Here is a 10467-nt window from a genome sequence, read left to right on the forward strand (position 1 = left end):
AATGAGGGTAGGAAGACAAAAGGATGTGAGAACTGGGAACCGCGAGGGATGGGAGAGAGCTGAGAGGATGGAAGGGGCAGGAGGACTCAATGAGGGGGCAGTTCAGTGCTGGCTCATAGAAGAGGATTCAAAACATTCTTGTTGACTGAGAGAGTTGGGAGTTCTGTGAGGAATCTGAGGACTTTGAATTTTGAGAAGAATGGGACAGTTGAGAAGCATAGAAGGAATATGAGGACTGGTGAGAGCTCTGAAAGCTGTGATGGATTTGAATACTGGTGAGCACTGTGAGAGTTTGTGCTAGCCTGGGGGAAATGCTGTATTTGGAGCTAGAAGACTGGGTTCAAATATTTATTCTGAGCTTAAACAAGTCACTTAAACTCCAGCTCCTCATCTGTAAAGTGAAGGGGTTGAACTTGATGACACCTAATGTCCCTTCCATCTCTAAATCAATGATCAGACAACTGAGTGGTGTGAGAGGTATGATGGATGGGAGAGAAGAAAGAGATGGAAGGGATGTAAGGAAGGTGAAGGAAGAATAGGAGAGATATGAGGACTTATGGAATATAGAAGGAGTGTGAGAGCTTGAGGAATGTAAAGAGCAGTAAAAATTGTAGGACTGTAAGGGATATAGGAATATTTTTAAAGTGTTTTGAATTTAAATGAATTTAAATTCGCATTTTAAAAATATTTATTCAGTACCTACTGTGTGTACAATACTAGACTTTAGTGCCGGGGAAAATACAAAGGCAGATAGGACACTATATGTAGTTTCATAAAATTTACAGTCAAGTAGAGAGTGAAACAAACACAAAGAATTAGAATACAAAATATTACATGGGTGGGAGTGATCTGAAGATGAGTTGAACTTCAAAAGATGAATGTGAATTTAAGAAGCAGGGGCAGAGAAGTTGAAGGACTGGGAAAGACATATCAAGCTTAGGAAAGAGTAAAGCAAAGGGAAAAGTCCAGTTTGACTACAGCTGAGACTGTTCATTCAGGGAGATATGAGCTAAGGCTAGATAAGGGTAGAGGCAAACTGTGGAGGTCCTTCTTGAGAAGCCAGGCCAAAGAGAATGAGATTATTCAGTAGGTAATAAAGAGTGACTGAAAGGTTTGAGCTGAGAAATTATATGACCAAATCTATGCATAAGAAATGTGAGTAATGGATTGATTGCGGAACAAATGGAGATAGCAAAACTTGTTGGGAGATTATGAGAGTTAATTCAATTCAGGTCAGTTCAGCAAAAATATATTAAGTAGCTAACATGTGCAAGGCACTATACTAGACAGTAAGGATATTAAAACAAGACCAAAATTGTCCTTGCTTTCAAGGCATTTACATTTTACTGACATGATAGGACATGCACAAATAAGGAACTACAAAGTGATTTCAAGAGGGAGAGAGAGTCTTAACAACTAGGGGGATCAGAGAAGGCCTGATAGAGGAGGAAGTACCTGAATTGTCCTTTATAGAAAGCTATTGATTTTAAGAGGCAGGAGTGAGGAAGGAATAAATTCCAGACATGAGACATCACCTGGGCAAAGGTATCAAGGCAAAAGAAATATATTGTATGGCCAATAGGAAATAGGCTACTTTGGCCAGAACAGGGAGAGTGAAGGAGAATAAAGCATAATAACTCTGGGAAAAATAAGTAGGCTGCAGGCAGACAATAAAGAGCTTTCACTGACAAACAGAGGAATTTCTATTTATCATCTAGGCTAATAGTGTCAAACAAATAAAAAGGGATCCCAGAAAATCACAAATTAACATTATCTATGTTGTATTGTATCTTTATTTTGTTAAACATTTCCCAATTACATTTTAATCTGGTTTGAGCCTGCAAATGTGGAGTTTTGCAAGCTGCGTGAGCCCGAAGCTTGCTCTGCTTTAAGCAGTAGAGAATAACTCAGCTTCCTTCCTGAACAGGGTAGTGACACAGTCAGATCTATGCTTTAGGACTATTGCGTTGGTATCTTTGTAAAGTATAGAATGGAGAGAACTAGTAAAAAAAAGAGAGAATTTATAAGACTGCAACTGAGTAACTACAATGGGGGAGAGAGAAAAAAGAATCAATGATGATGGAGGTTGTAGAATGACTGAGAAAGACGGTTGTGCCATCAACAGAAATAGTTTAGTGGAAGGATAGGTTTTGGAGGAAATGAGTTCATTTTTAGAGTCTGAGACAGCTGTAAGACTTCCAGCAGGAGTTGCTTAGCAGACAGTTAGTAAGGTGAAACTGCAAACCAGGAAAGTTACTAGGGCTGTCTATATAGGTTTGGGAGTCATCTGTGTAAAGAGGTTGTTGAACTCAAGACTAGATGAGATTCCCAAGGATAGAGTCACAGAATCTCAGAGTTAGAAGAAACCTTAGAGGCAACATTTAATAAGAACCCTCTAATATACCTTACAAGGAGTTATCCAGTTTTCGTTCAGATATTTTCTGTGAAGGCAAGTCCACATTTTTCAACATTTCTAATAGCTTTCCTTATACCAAGTACAAATCTGCATCTTCCAGAGAACATGATATTCTGGATGTGGTCAGAACAAGGTAGAAAAGAGTGGTACTGTCACCTTCTCAGACCTAGTGTCAATGCTGCATAAGATCGTGTACTGGAACTCACACTTTATCAGTACCTGCTACAGCTGGAGCCTCTCCCTCTGTTTGGAGGGTGGAAAACTCCTCCTAGAACCACCATTGAAAGAGGGAGTCCAGATCAGCTACCTCTTCATTTTCCACTTCGCTCTGCACTCCTCTGGACTTCTCCATAGTGCCCCCTAGATGGGCAACTTCCCTCTTCCCCCTCTCTTTTCAACTTCCTTTTGTGTGCTGTCTTTCCTCACTAAAAAGTTCCATGAGGGCAAGAACTATTTTTTACTTTTCTTTGTATCCTCAGTGCTTAGCATAGTTACTGGCATACGGCTGACATTAAGTAAATATTTACTAACAGACTTGACCACGATATCACAATGTTGATACATATTGAGCTTGCAGTCTACTTAAATCATCAAATCTTTTTCAGAAATATAACTCCTGTCTAGCCATGTCTCCCCTAACTAGTACTTAAGTTAATTTTTTTGCCCAAGTATAAGACTTCATATTTATTATTATTAAATTTCATCGTAATGGATTTGGCCCAGTATCTAAGCCCATTAATATTTTTAACATCCTAATTGTTGTAGGCTGTATTAGCTAACCCTCTAGGCTTTATGTCATCTGAAAATTTTATAAGTATGCCATCTATGCTTTATCTACGTCATTGTTAAAAAATTTTGTACTGCTCAGTCCCACACAAGTCACGGGCAATTCATTAAGGAGCTAGTTTCAGGTTAACATTAAACCATCAATTACTGCTTTTGAGTCCATCCATTCAATCAGTTCTGAATCCAACTAATTATAGTATTATCTAGCCCACAACTCTCCATCCTGTCTACAAGAATAATGCGAAAGAATCTGTTAAATGCTTTTATAGTCTTCAAGTAAACTATATCTTAGGCATTCCTTTGGCCTGTCTAATAATCTTTTCAAAATAGTCTGGCATGACCACTCTTAATGAAGTCCTGCTGGCTCTTGTGATAACTATTTCCTTTTCTACATATTCACTAATCATTTGTTTAATGATATATTCCAGAATTTTACCAGGATTCCAGGTCAAGCACAGATGCTTAGAGTTTGCAGGCCCCATTTTCTTCCCTTTAAAAGAAAAAACAGGGCAGTTTTTACCCTTCTCCAGTCCTGAGGTGTCTCTTCATTTCTCCATGTGGCTTAGCAATCATATCATGCACCTTCTTTCAGTATCCTGGAATATAGTTCAGTTGGGTAACTTCATCAAGGACAGGTGGGTACTTCCTTACTATCTCCCTAGACCTAGTGCAATAAAAGTAATGGCAGTGCAACGAGAGAAGTAAGAATGTATGTATTTGATGCTGTGAAAAGTGTATCTGAAGACCTTGGTAACTGATTAGGCATGAGGTGAGGAAGAGAAAAGATTCATAGATAACCACAAGAGAGTGAAAATGGGAGAGTGAATGTCTGTGTTACAGACCTATAGCAATGAAATTCAAAGGATGAGCACATTTTGGACACGTCGAGATGGAGTGACCAGTTGGAAATACAGTTAGAAATGTTCCATAGGCAGTCTGGAAAACCTTAGAAGAGAGATCAGGTAGTCTGTATAGATTTGGGAGTTATGAAGATTGAATCATTATAATAATAATAATACCTTATCTTTATATAGTGCTTTAAAGTTTGTAAAGCCCTTCATATATATATCCCATTTGATAGTAGTGGAAGTCATGATGCCAAGAGAAAGAGAATAGAGAGAAGAAAGCCAAGGGCAAAAGCTTAAAGGACAAGGGGGCAATGAGGGAGAGAGGGAAAATAATCTGTTGATTATTTCCAATTTCTCTTGTATATAGCTTTTTTGTACATAGTTGTTTGCATTTTGTCTCTTTTGTTAGACTGGGACTTCCTTAAGAGCAGGGATGATCTTTTGCCTTTCTTTGTATCCCCAAACACTTAGCACAATACCTGGCACATAGCAGGAACTTAACAGATGTTTACTGATTGACTGACAGAGGTAGGAACAAAACCAGAAATTGGCCATCTCTGAGCAAGGAGAAAGTATACAGAAGGATGGCATAGCCAATAGACGAGAGAGACAGAGAGACAAAGACAGAGACAGAGAGAGAGACAGAGACAGAGAGAAACAGACAGACAGACACAGACACAGAGAGAGACAGAAACAGAGACAGAGAGATTGAGCACTGAATCAGTTAGGACGACCTTGGTGTTATGAAAGGGTACTTTCAGTAAAGTCTTGGGAACAAAAGCCAAACTGTAAGGAGTTTAGAAGAATCAGTTAACTAGCCTACCAGTTAACTAGTTAATTCAGCCTACTATGTGCCAGGCATTGTGCTAAGTGCTCGGGAAACAAAGGCTAGTAAACAAATAAACAGTTCCTGCTCTCAAGCAGTTCACAGTTTAATGTGGAAACTTACAGTCTAGGGAGTAGAAGCATGAGATGTAGGTAGATTTTTAAGAAGCTTGGCAGAAAAAAAGGACAGTTTTTTTTCGAGACATGAGGAGGGCTAAATGTATTTGTAGGAAGATACAAAAGAACTCGTGTAGCGGAAGGGAATAAAAATGCATTAGGGGTGAGAGCAGGAGGCTGTGAGGAGAAGGAATGATACTGGAGCAAAGTACAGAAACGGACACAAATGTTAGTTAAGAACATGGGACACATTCCTCTGTGACAGGAGGGAGAATTGAGGAGGTAGAGTTAAGGAAGCTCTTCCTGGATAGCCTAGGTTCTTCTCAGTGATGTGGGAAGCTAAGTGATTTAGTGTTAAGTGTAACTACGAGAACATAGAAGTTAATGTGGGGGGGGGGGTACTGAAAAATAAGCCGAGATGTAAAGTTACAAGAGGTCTGCCCTTCAGTATAGACTAACTAGGACTGTTCTCTCTGAGTTTCTGTTCTCATTATATCATCCTGATTCATCTTATGACATCTCCAGGGTCTACCTTGCCCCACTTCCCTAGCAAGGAGGTGCCACAAGAACCTGTGATTGTTTTCAGGGGCACAAAAAATTCTATGAGGTTATTAATGTGTGTGGAAAGTCCGGATTCTTTTTCTCCATTTCTTTATTTTTCCTTGTCTCAAGCCATTTATAGTTCAGGTGACAATGAAGATCATAAGGATGTATGGACAGGGTGATCTCTGCTTTAGAAGGGACATGGCAGTCAAGTAACTTTGTTCCAAGGCAGAGCCAGCTCTGCTCTCTCATTAATCTGGATCCTCAATCCCAGATTTCTATGTAATCACAATATACTAAGCTTTGATTTGTACCCATACGATGGGAGCTAACAAACAGGAAAACCAAGTCACAGAGAAGGGACATAGAAGTCATGGAAAAGCATTTTCTAGTATACTGTACTCCATCCCTTCTGTGCCTTTTAATAAGTTTCATAGAATTTAAAACTAGAAAGGATCTTTTAAATTATTCATTCCAATCATCTCCTTTTACAAATGAGGAATCTGATTCCCAAAGAAGGAGAGTCATTTAGACTGCCCAAGGTTACATAGGTAGCAAGTGGCAAAGCTGAGATAAAAACTTAGCTCTTCTAACCCCTAACCAAATGGTTTTTTTCCCTGGGCCATTTTTCCAGTTAAGTTGCTGGCTCCATAGCAACACCACTCTGAGGCTTCTGAGCCCTGAGCCACGATGGTCTCTGAACACAAAGGCTTGTCTCAACCATTCCAAACTGCAAGTATTAGCTCAGCTCTGTTCCAGGGACACCAGGGCCTTCCCTAGGGGTAGGAAATAAGAAGCTCCACTTGCTCCCTCCCCTAAGAATTAGACTCTGTAGCGGCCTCCCCTTAGACATAGCTCCCTCTTGTGGTCACTTCCTTCAGTTCCAGGCTCCTAGCCAAAGAGTACTAGATTGTTAGACAGCTAGAATATGAAAGGAGGATAGGAATCAAGAGACAATGGGCAGAGATAGGAATGGACAGAAAATGGGTGGATGTGTCATGGATTCAAGGGTATTCAAGGCAGGAATCACTCTTTCCCCACACCAGAATCCTGAGCCTGTGTTTCCTTTTCAGATTCCAAGGTCCAACCGAAGCTCTTCCCCCTAATCCGAGTCAGCTCTGATAGTGACTCAGTAGTCATAGGCTGCTTGGCTTACAGCTTCTTCCCAGAGCCTGTGAACATAACCTGGGAAAGTGGTTCCGAAGGCACAGTGAGGAGCTACCCAGCTGTGCTGATTGGCAGCACCTACACTCAAACCAGTGTGCTAGACCTTCCTGCGGATCAGTGCCCTGATACCAAGAGCTATCAGTGCCAAGTAGAACACTACACAGCTACTAACAACGTGGAGGTTTCCTGCGAAAGCTGCGAAGGTAAGAGGAAGAACTTGGAGCTTGCCCTGGGGGAGTTATACCCTTACCCCCCACACAAAACTCATGGAGAACACACACAAACACACACAGCCCTCATAATAAAAATAGATCACATTTATACAGCATTAAAAGATTGGCAAAGCACTTCCTGTACATGATCTCATTCGATCTTCACAATGACCATCTGAAGTCTGCACTAACCCCATTTTGAGATGAGGACCCTGAGGCTTAGGGAAGTTCCATGACTCACCAGATTCAAAATCCAGTAATCCACCCATTTATCCTTCCTGCCCCACTCTGCTCCCAAGTTTTCTTGGACCTATGGTGGTTTCACCTAACAAACCTTAGAGATGATCCCTGTGCTGTACTACTTCCAAAGGGAAGGTAGGCAGAAGCAGGACCTGAATGGAAAGCAGAAGATTAAGCTGAGGAGCTTCAGGAAAGGCTAAGAGTAGCTCTGGTTTCAGAAGGTGACTATGTTCTGTGTGTTTTGGTATCAACAGGGATCGACAAGGATACTGGTTGCACAACATCAACTACACATGTATCCCTGAGTCCTCCCTCCCTGGAGAGCTTGCTCCTGGGCACAGGCGTAAACCTGACATGTACACTCAGCGGCCTCAACGATGGTAATGGAGCCGAGTTTACCTGGACGCACATTTCAGACGAGTCATCAACTTCCAGCATTATCGAGGGAACACCTGAGAAGGACTCCAGTGGCAAGTACAGTGTGACCAGTGTCCTGGAGATCTGTGCTGAGGAGTGGCTCCGTGGGGATACTTTTTCCTGTACTGTGTCCCACTCTGAGATAGAAACTATTACCAAGACCATCGCCAAGGAACAAGGTGGGAACCAATTGGAAATGGGGGAGAATTTCAAGAGACCAAGGGTATGGAGGGGAGGAGCAGATGAAAAGAACTTATTTGTTTGGTTTGGGAAGAGATAAAAAGGGGGAAAGCGCTAGACACACAAAGGCAACAAAAGGTGAGTGGAACTAAGCCAATCCTATATCGGGCAAGATCACAGAGCTCAAAACTCCAAATTGAAAAAGGAGAGATGGGAAAAGACAGGAGATAGGAATTGCATTTTTAAAAATGAGGAGAAACAGGAAGATACGGAGACAGACATCAAGAGAGAAGGAAAGATAGGGAGAGATGGGACGCAGACAGTAAGAGAATAAAATTGATGGAGAGAGAAAAAAAAAACATGGAGAAAGTGAGAGATGAGAAGAGAGCGTGAAATAAAAAGGCACATCAAGAAAGGTCAAGGTAGAGGAAAAAGAGAGGGACCAAGAAAGAATGGAAGGCAGTGAAAGGATACAGAAAGAGACTGATGGAGAAATAAAGAAAAACAAATCTGTTATTCCCATCTTCCTCACCAGCCTATTGGGTACTCTAGGGCTGTTCTCCCTCAGTGTTCTCTGGTGGGCCCTAGGCTTTGCCTCATCTGCATTCCTAAAGGCATTCTACAACCTGAATAATCCTTTTAAATGATTCCCTTCCTACTAGGGAATTCCTCAGAACCTAGCTCTCTCTGATCATGTGTCTCTGCTCTTCCTGCCTAGTGACCCAGATACCACCCCAAGTCTACCTGCTGCCCCCATCTGCAGATGAACTAGCTTTAAATGAACTGGTCTCAATCACATGCCTGGTGAGGGGTCACAGCCCATCGGAAGCGTTGATACAGTGGCTGAAGGGGTCTGAGAAGTTGCCCGGAGAGGACTACATCATCAGTGGCCCTTACCCAGAACCAAAGGGCAACAGCACCTTTCTAATTTCCAGCATCCTCCAAGTCTCAGCCTCTGAATGGAAGGCAGAAAACAAATACACCTGTGTGGTAGGCCATGAAGCTCTTCCCCTGAACTTCACCCAGCAAACTATCGACCAATTCTCTGGTAAACCCACCAATGTCAATGTATCTGTCATCCTGTCTGATGTCTATGGCACTTGCTATTAAACCTAGCCTAAACCATCAGGCCCCCATCACTGCCCAGAAATTGAGTTACAAGGCAAGAGTGAAGGGGAAGTAGATCTATAGAAAAGTATCTAATGGAATAAATCTTGACACTCAGAAGCAACACTAGCCCTGTCCTCAGTGTCTGCGCCACAGCTAGTTCCCAGTAGCAGGGGAAGGGGGGAGGGGGAGGGAGCAAGGGTGGGGAGGAGTGGAATGTACTGGGGAAGAGGAAAGGAGAATGGGAAAGGGTATCCTATAATATGAGCCAAGCCAAGGTATTCATCATGGTTTCCCCACCCTTGCTAGGGTGGGGCTCAGAGACATGTTTTAGGGAAGGTCTTGGTCACTTTTCCCGATATAGTCAACACTTTATCAAGGACACTGTCCAACATCTCCAACTTGTAATCTGAGCCCTAATCCACCTGGGAAGGCAAGTTCCCACTTGTTTCCTTATGACTAATAAGATCCTAGAGTCAGAATAGAAACGGAGAGGTCTATTTCCAGCACTTATTAAGGATTTTATAATATGAAGAATCGTGTGCTAACCACAAAGTGAGTGAGCCAGAAGAGCAGGCCCAGAGCCTGCCTTCAAGGAGCTTATAGTCTGAGGAAGATAAAGGAGCAGCAGACTCATGGTCTGACCTAGGAAGACAGGGGGAGGAAGTAAACACCAAGGGAGTTCAGAGAGCCCAGAGGTAGACCTGTGAGGGATGTGTTCACAAGATAGCAAGTGGATCATCTTGAATGAAGCAAAAGGTGTGTTAGGGAATAATAGGAGATGAGGTTGGAAAAGAAAGTTGGGGCCTTGACTGTCAAGTTGAAGACTTTGTCCTGTGAGCAGAGGGATGCCACTAGAAGTTTCTGAGCAATAAAGTGTCAAGGTCAGAATAATGCATTTGTAACATGATTCTAGAAAGATGTTCAAGAAAACCATTTAGGTTATTTTACTACAATAACTCCATTGAGAGGTAATAAGGGCTTGAACTAGGCAGAATGAAGGAAAAAGAGAGTAAACCCCAGAAGAACAAAATAGATATATACACAATAGATTCAAATCTCATATATACACAGAGACAATAAAACAACACACAAGGTAACAGGCATGAAAGACACAAATACACATACACATAGTCACACATGATATGAATTTCCCTGGTAGTGTTGAGATAATGGCTACATTTTTTTTAACCTTTTACTTTTATCCTTTTAGGGTACCCTATATCCTTTTTTTCCTCTCCTTTCCCGTTAATATTTCTGTGTCCTAGGTATACCCCACACCTATCAGAGACCCTTCTACCATCGCCAAGTAAAATTTCTGGGGAGGGAGAGATTGAAGGATCTTCACACACCAAAGTAAATAACCCAGAAGCATAAAGGGATTTCTCAAATCTCTTCTGCCCCAGATATCCCTTCAGCAGAGGAGAGGGGGAGGTCCTGATTCATCTTAAGACTATGAGATTCCCTTTCTGAGAGGTTCAAAATTGAGTTGTTACCTGACTACCTGTGACAGTACCATTGACTCCCTGACACTAACATTAAAGGCCACCTCCTTAAGGAACTAGAGGCTCCAATCCCCAGAAAAACTTTCTGTTCTCTCCTCTCAACA

General features: G+C 41.9%; 1 pseudogene across 1 annotated transcript; it reads left to right on the forward strand.

Moving 5' to 3' along the window:
• The first annotated feature begins 6589 nt into the window (after positions 1–6589).
• On the forward strand, positions 6590–8982 carry LOC110199884 (immunoglobulin alpha-2 heavy chain pseudogene; annotated as a pseudogene). Its single transcript, XR_013485492.1, has 3 exons — positions 6590–6905; positions 7409–7750; positions 8470–8982. The product of XR_013485492.1 is annotated as an immunoglobulin alpha-2 heavy chain pseudogene (transcript).
• Positions 8983–10467: the final 1485 nt, after the last annotated feature.

Source organism: Phascolarctos cinereus, unplaced genomic scaffold (assembly GCF_003287225.1).
Source record: "Phascolarctos cinereus isolate Bilbo 61053 unplaced genomic scaffold, phaCin_HiC Scaffold_3;HRSCAF=262, whole genome shotgun sequence".
Taxonomy (NCBI): domain Eukaryota; kingdom Metazoa; phylum Chordata; class Mammalia; order Diprotodontia; family Phascolarctidae; genus Phascolarctos; species Phascolarctos cinereus.